We start from the raw sequence: 7,727 nt of genomic DNA on the forward strand, positions 1-7,727 counted from the left end.
TACCTTCTTCAAATTATTAGATCGAACGGTTGCGGGACGGTCTTCTAGCAACCGAGCGTGTACGAGCAATTCAAGAAGAACTGGCGGGGTTCTTACTTGAGCAAGTCATAGCTCCAGACGGAGAACACTATGTGCCCGCCATCCAATATAACTAGAAATTATTTTCAAAGTTGATGTAGACATATATATATGCATGAACGTGTGTCACTTCGATCGATATATAATGGTTTCCTATATATATGTGTGTGCATTATAACGTGTTTCGAATGGAGGCAGAGTCTGCCGCGGCAGCGTTTTAGTAAAAATTCCTGTCGCGGCAGCGTTTTAGTGCAATTCCCTGCCGCCAAAACCCTGCCGCGGCACAACCCTTTTGCACCGGTTCGTCCCCCGCCGAACGCTCCACAGATGGCCACGTGGTGCCCCCTTTAGCACCGGTTTGTAACCGAACCGGTGCAAAAGGGGGGGGGGGGAGGCTTTTGCACCGGATGGTTTCCACCGGTTGGCCATCCGGTGCATATGGCCCTTTTGAACCGGTGCAAAAGATCAGCTTTCTACTAGTGTGGTAATAAATTTTCAACGTGATAATGATTTGATGTTGCACTCGATCTTAAACAGAAGTACTAGTACGGTATCACAATTTTTATCATTATACTTTGCAGATGCGTCAATTTTAAAAATAGATCATGATCATGGTAACAAATTTTCAACGTGGTGACGATTTAATGTTTCACTCGGCCTAAACTTTGACACAAGCTGAGGGGTGCAAATTGGACTCTTCTTTTCCCTGTTTGCCATCGATCTTGTTGATGGTGCGGCGTACTTATCCTCGCAGGCGTCGCAGCGCAAGTATACTGGTCTCAAGTCTACTGCATGCTCTACACAAAAGAAGCAACCGCACTGTGAATGATCAATCCACGTCGGATCCTGTGTGGAAACTGGTACACGCTCGAAATGGAAAAAAAATATGAACATGAATCTGCATTTCAGTACTCTTCCGCCATAACGGCTACTGAAACTTTGGGAAAACAGGATAAGTTAAGAAGACTGGAGACAATGGAACATGTAAGTGCGATTCTGAAGAATTTGACGGAATGGAACCACCATCAGTCCATCACATCACATCATCTGCAGCTCCACGGTACATTTCGATGATCACTAAGGCCAAAGCATTACAGGCACTAAAAGCTCCATAGTACGACTTTGTTTGGGTACTCCACAGTGGTCTCTGATCATTAAGGTACTTCAGTAAACGCATTACTTCAGGTTCTCTAACAAATATGACGTAGAATACTGGTCCGCAAAACGGTTTGGCAGATACGTTCTCTTTGGCTTAAAGCCTAGAGAATGGTGCACAAACGTGTCACTCTCTTCCACCCGGGCTCACCGCCGGCCACCTCGGCGGCGTCATGGTTGGCAGGGAGAGGTACAGCAGGGACGGCGGCATGGGCGTGGCCCTGGATTGCTGGGGCAGGGCCGTGGACAGGCGGCGGAGCTTGGGCAGCAGGCGGAGCTGGGGCTGCAAGCTCCATGTCCATCTCCATCTTGCTGTGAGCCAGCTGCCTCGGGTGGGTGCCGTTGTCATACTTAACCTGTCGCTCCAGGGACCTCCTCAACTCGAGGTTGCCCCTCTTTGGCCTCACCATAGCGCCCTAGCAAAGTATTAACAATGTAGTTAAACGAACAACTCAACATTCTAGTAGTATGCATTATATAACATGTTCAAAAATAAGTTTCAAGCATTTGTTGGTTTCAGGTGATAAACTGAGTTTACGGATGGATCTAGATCATTCAAGTATATAACATTGCAGGTATTTATTTGTTTCGGGACAGTGTTCAATATGAAGGAATACAAACTCATCTGAAAGTAAAATTGTCAATATGAAAGAAAACGATATCATCTGAAATCATGATATCAAAGGCCAAATATAGCTATTTGTGTTACACATTGTTCTTTCTTTTCAAAAGAGAATTCAAAGTTCCATCACACTTTAATCCAAATCGTAAACGCATATCCGTTCAGTATGCATAGAAAACTATAGTAAACTCAAATGCAACTAAGCAAACAGTGTGCAGCTATTATTACTTTTGTTTCAGCCGGTGCAGAATGGCAATCAGTTGCAGCTCCCAGAGGTTCTCTCAGATTCTTGAAGTTGTTGCCGTTCCTGAAAAAATAAAGACATTTAGGTTCAAGAGACAGTACTTTTTAATGTTAACACTGATCACTGTAATTATAAAAAGGAATGCACTGACTGCATTACAGATCACTATATGCCACAGAACATGATAAAGTGAGTTTACGGATGGATCTAGATTCTTCAAGTATATAACATTCAGGAATTTTTTGGTTTCAGGACGGTGACCAAACACTGCAGAAAGAGAAACCTAATTATGGCACACTTATATAACATGAGGATATAGCATTCTTGAGATGCGCCAAACCAAGTGTTAAGTGGGTCAGAAACTCAAGTTATAGCATTATACTCCCAAGTGAGAGAATCAATCTGACACGAACTGAGGATCATCTACAATAAAGCATGAGTGCACCGTATCATCCTAAGAGACAAAGCAAGAACAGGTAACATGGTGACAAGGTAAATAACATGGCTCAAACAGCAAGGAAAACGTGATTAGAACATATTGACACAGGCAGTTTATGGAAACTGATGGATTCAACAGATCAGTCCTTCAGGTTCGAGTGGTCAGATTGATTAAGTCCAAATCACATGATAATCACATCAAGCATTAGTGCAGTATCCCATCTAAGTCAATCCCTCGTAAAACCCAGAACAAAACCATCCCCACAAGCATCGCGTCTGTCAGCTTGCCTTGCTAATACCTTACTGATTACCAGCAAGGCCTGTCGATCTAGGAACAAAAACATGAGTGCAAAACTGTAAATCTCCACTGGACATATGAAGAAAGTGACAGTACCACCAGTAAATTACAGGAGGAAACGAGGTGAAACTGCAAGTCCCTACAAATCAACCAACATACGCTAGAAACCAACAACGACAGGAGATCTCATTAGACTACTCGTTAAGGTAAATCCTCGCCCTGCAAAACCCACGAACGCCGGGCTACAGTACTCGTGCACCAATAATAACATGAGGAACTGGAAATCAGACGATTATGGAGAGCTAGCACGAACGGCAGATGCGGAAATGAAAAAATCGTCAACAATAACAGGAGGAATCATGGCGTCGCCGCAGAACGGGACGAGCCACACGATTAGAATGGGTAAAACGCGAACACATCCGAAGAAACCAGCGCAACCCTTCTCGGAATTAAAGTTTCAAACGAGATGATACTTCTCGTGCCACGAAATCTCACTCACGAACCAACCAACTCGAAAGCCAGCGAGGAAAAGCAGCACCACGACCACGATTCAGACGCGCAGAGAAGAAACCAACGCCACGCCCACAACACGAAAGCCAGAGGTTATTCTATGCTCACTCATAACAGCATTTCGTACCTCTCTCTTAAGGTAAGAGCTTAGGGATCAGGCTAGCTTCGTGGAGTCACTGCCTCTGTCCTGAAATCCAAGAGAACTTAACATGAAATAAACACCACAGTACAGGTTGAGATTGTACGAATCAAACCAAACAGATTCACTTTTTAAATTTTAAACAGATTCAATATGATTGAAAGGATCTTCCAAGCGGAGATTCTACTAGTTAGTAGCTAGGGAAATTGATTCGGGCTTAACACCATGGAGTCAAGAATCAGAAATAGCAAAAATAACAAGATGAAACAATGAACATGGCGTCCTCTTAGAACAAAATGGCGGTGCAAAACAACATGGACAACTTCTGCATTAACAATGAAATCAATGAATGTTCTCAAGCCTATTAGTGGCAAATTATAACTCCTAACATTGTCAGTTTCTGTTGAGATGAATTTCGAGTAACAAGGGGCACATGTAAACATCATCGGAACCCAGATGCATTATATGGTTACTCATAAAGCATTTCTTACCTGTGTCTTGAGGTAGAAGCTCTAAGGGTCAAGCCTCAAGCTTGGTGATGTCTCTGCCACTGCCCTGAAATCCAATAGAGCTTTTTGTGAAATAAACAACACAGTACATGTTGACATTTACGGGTTCAAGAATGATTGAGAGGAAGTTCCGACCAGAAAATCTTCATATTAACAAATGTACTTAATGAACAGTTAAACACTCTAGTAGTATATACAGCCCATGGCTTGTAGACCCTAGGATGATAAACTGAGTTTATGGATGCATCTAGATTCTTCAAGTATATAACATTTATCAAAGCAAGAACAGGTAACTTGGTGACAAGGGAAATAACATGGCTCAAACAGCAATTTGAAATATAAATCAGCAAGAATAACCAGAGGAATCAATGTAAACCCCTATAGCCAAAGCAGATACATATGGGCATTTGGCTGTTCAACAAGCAGTTTATGGAGTTATGAGATTATGAAGTCAGAACACAGGGCTCACAGCAGTATGAGCACATAGTGGCCTTGGAACAAAAAATCTTGCACGGAAATCAAACCAGAAGTAATGGAATGTCAGAACACAGGGCTTTGGACAGATGAATCTTACAGGATAATCAAATCAAGCATGAATGCAGTATCCCATCTAAGTCACAGCATGACTCAGCTATAATCATCAATTCATCATAGTAGCATTGCAACACTACAACAGAATCAAGCGACCTACACTTCAACTCCCCAATCAAAATCCCCAGGAAACTCAATCCCTCATAAAACCCCAGAACAAAACCATCGCCACAAGCATCCCAGTTCATGCGGTACCCTGCCTGCATTTGTCAGCTCGCCTTGCTAATACCTTATACTGATAACCAGCAAGGCCTGTCGATCTAGGAAGAAAACATGAGTGCAAAACTGTAAATCTCCACTAGACATATGAAGCAAGTGACAATACCACCAGTAAATTACAGGAGGAACCGAGGTGAAACTGATTTGTGGATCGGATCAAAATCATGTTGATCTGAGCAGAGCTCTTCAAAACAAAACGCGCTGGAGACCAACAACGACAGGAGATGTTGTTAGACTACTCGTAATCCTCGCCCTGCAAAACCCACGAACGCCAGGCTACAATACTCGTGCACCAATAACATGAGGAATTGGAAATCACACGATTATGGAGAGCTAGCACGAACGGCAGATGCGGAAATGAAAAAATCGGCAACAATATATAACAGGAGGAATCATGGCGTCGCCGCAGAACGGAACGAGCCACACGATAAGATTGGGTAAAACGCGAACACATCCGAAGAAACCAGCGCAACCCTTCCCAGAATTAAAGTTTCAAACGAGTTCGTCCTTCTCGTGCCACGAAATCTCACTCAGGAACCAACCAACTAGAAAGCCAGCGAGGAAAAGCACCACCACGATTCAGGCGCGCAGAGAGGAAACCAACGCCACGCCCACAACACGAAAGCCAGAGGTTATCCGGTGCACGCTCGTTCGCTTCGTCCTCGATCCCCCACGCCAGCAAAGCCCCCACGAGGAAATGATCGGAGAACGTCAGCGCGCGGGACTAAACCGCGCGCGCGCAGCAAGACGAACGGAGGCCGTACTCCGGAGCGGAAGCGCGCGGAACCACAAGACGAAGCCCTCGCCGTGAAGGGAGAGGAGACGGGAAGGGAGAGGAGAGGGGGAAGGGTTTGTACCTGAGTTCGACTGGAGAGGAGAGGAAGAAGCGCTCCGTCGTCTGCTGCTCCGCTTCCTTCTGCTGGCTTCTGCTCGGAGGAGACGGCAGGCCTTGTTGCATTTATTCAGAAAGAATTTCGAACTGAATTCAGGGAGCAACGCCTGCCGTCCATCCTGATCGAACGGTTCGGATGATCCCGGCCCCAGCCTGTCCATCGAGCGGACCCACCTGGGCGATGTGGGGCCATGTATGACGCCTGCCACCCTGACAGAGGGAGGCGCTTCCTTCGCCGGAGCGCCCTCGCTCGGCGGCCGCCGCGCACCGACCGCCATGCCCCTCGATGAAGGCGAATGCTGCTGCAGCGACCACCCCGCCCGCCGTCGCCGTCGCCGTCGCCGTCGCCGTCGCCTCGACCACCGCGCGGAGAGGCGTCGGGCCCCAAGAACTCCCGCCCTTGCTGCCGCCGTCGACCCCCGCGTGGAGAGGCGTCGGGCCCCAAGAACTACCGCCCTTGCTGCCGCCGTCGACCTGCCTAGTTTAGAAGAGGGTGCGGCACATGCGCGCTTCCTACCGCCGCCGGAGGCAGGCGAGCAGACGCTCGGGGGTTTCACTTTATTTTCCAAGCTTTTTTTCCCTTTTCCTACGGGGAGAGAGTGAGTGAGTGCGATGCTACATGTTTTATGTGAAAAAAAAATAAACTAAACTCGATATTCAGATCTTATGAAATATAAAATGTAGTACTGATGGAGTGTTGAAGCCCTCCGTTTCTATCCTACCTTGGTTCAATTAATTCTTTGCTACTTGGGCTCAAATTAGCCTTTGTTATATGCTACATATATTTTATGAATTGCCACATTTTTCTCTGAAATATCTATCATCTGCCACATGACCATCACTTGCCAGTGTTGAAATGGCAAATGAAAAGTGTGGTAAATTGTAAAATCCCTCATACTAATAAATCGAGCAAGAATATCGTGATTATACTATAATTGATATGATTAGAATCGTACTAAAAAAATTCTAATTATACCATTTTTTTGTATCGAATGTATTTTTATATACATAGATTATTTTTTTGTCAAGGATAAAACACGAAAAAACGACAACACCTTATTCGTTGGAACGGAGGGAGTAAGTGATAAACCGACAATGCATCAAATTCACAGTCTACTTTAAACTACCTACTACCTTTTTTGGCTTAAAGAGTTATGTTTCGAGTCTTCATTAAGAAAATTATAATAATGATATACTTTCCCGTTCTTAAATATAAGTCATATAGTTTTTGGCATGGAAATTAAACAACACATGTTGAGAGAAAATTACACCGGGTTTGAGCGGGATTACCCCTATACATTTGAGATGAGAAAATAAAGTACTTTGCATAAGATAAGAAAATATAATCAAATCCCTAAAAAAATCCATACAAGTGGTGTGTCGCACTAAAGACTATATTCTGGATTTTTTTCTCAAAAACTATATAGCTTATATTCAGGAATGGAGGGAGTATGCTCTATCTATATTATTTTTTCTTGAATTTTATCACGGATTTTAGGACGATGTTCTCAAATTAAGGGTTATCTCACATCTAGGAGTGTAGTATATATTCCACACTCATGCTATACAACAAATTATCAGATTACACAAGCCAGCATACACGTGCATGCATCATGATTTTTTTTGTTAAGCAAGCATCATGTGAACAAATTGCTAATGTTTTTATTGCATGTTGGTAATATTACTTATAAACATGATCCCTAGTACATGTTTTACATTCACAACAACTATGCATCAGATCTAGATAGTAAGGAGGAGTCAAATTCTTTTTGTTAAACCTAGATCCAGGTCTTCTTTACCAAATCTCAAAATATCAATGAAGTTGGAGCACTAGTAAAAAAACTAAAAAAAATTGATCTCAAGAACAGTGGAGGAGAGAGATAAAAGTTGGGACCTACCTTAAGAAAGAAGGAGGGCTAGCTATTTATACGGCCCCTCACAGTCATAATTGTTACGTGCAGAAAATGCAGGCTGAGGGTGGGTACATCTGACCTTGGTACAACCGTGCCAAGTACCATGCTAGCATCCGGGG

At 44.0% G+C, this 7,727-nt stretch overlaps 1 long non-coding RNA gene across 1 annotated transcript; it reads right to left on the reverse strand.

Annotated features, from left to right (window-relative positions):
* Window positions 1-1,074: 1,074 nt before the first annotated feature.
* On the reverse strand, window positions 1,075-3,535 carry LOC127330526 (uncharacterized). Its single transcript, XR_007869308.2, has 3 exons — window positions 3,473-3,535; window positions 2,084-2,162; window positions 1,075-1,649 (listed from the first exon to the last, which is right to left on the reverse strand). It is a non-coding gene; the product is annotated as an uncharacterized lncRNA (long non-coding RNA).
* Between the last annotated feature and the right edge of the window lie 4,192 nt (window positions 3,536-7,727).

Source organism: Lolium perenne, chromosome 2 (assembly GCF_019359855.2).
Source record: "Lolium perenne isolate Kyuss_39 chromosome 2, Kyuss_2.0, whole genome shotgun sequence".
Taxonomy (NCBI): Eukaryota; Viridiplantae; Streptophyta; class Magnoliopsida; order Poales; family Poaceae; genus Lolium; species Lolium perenne.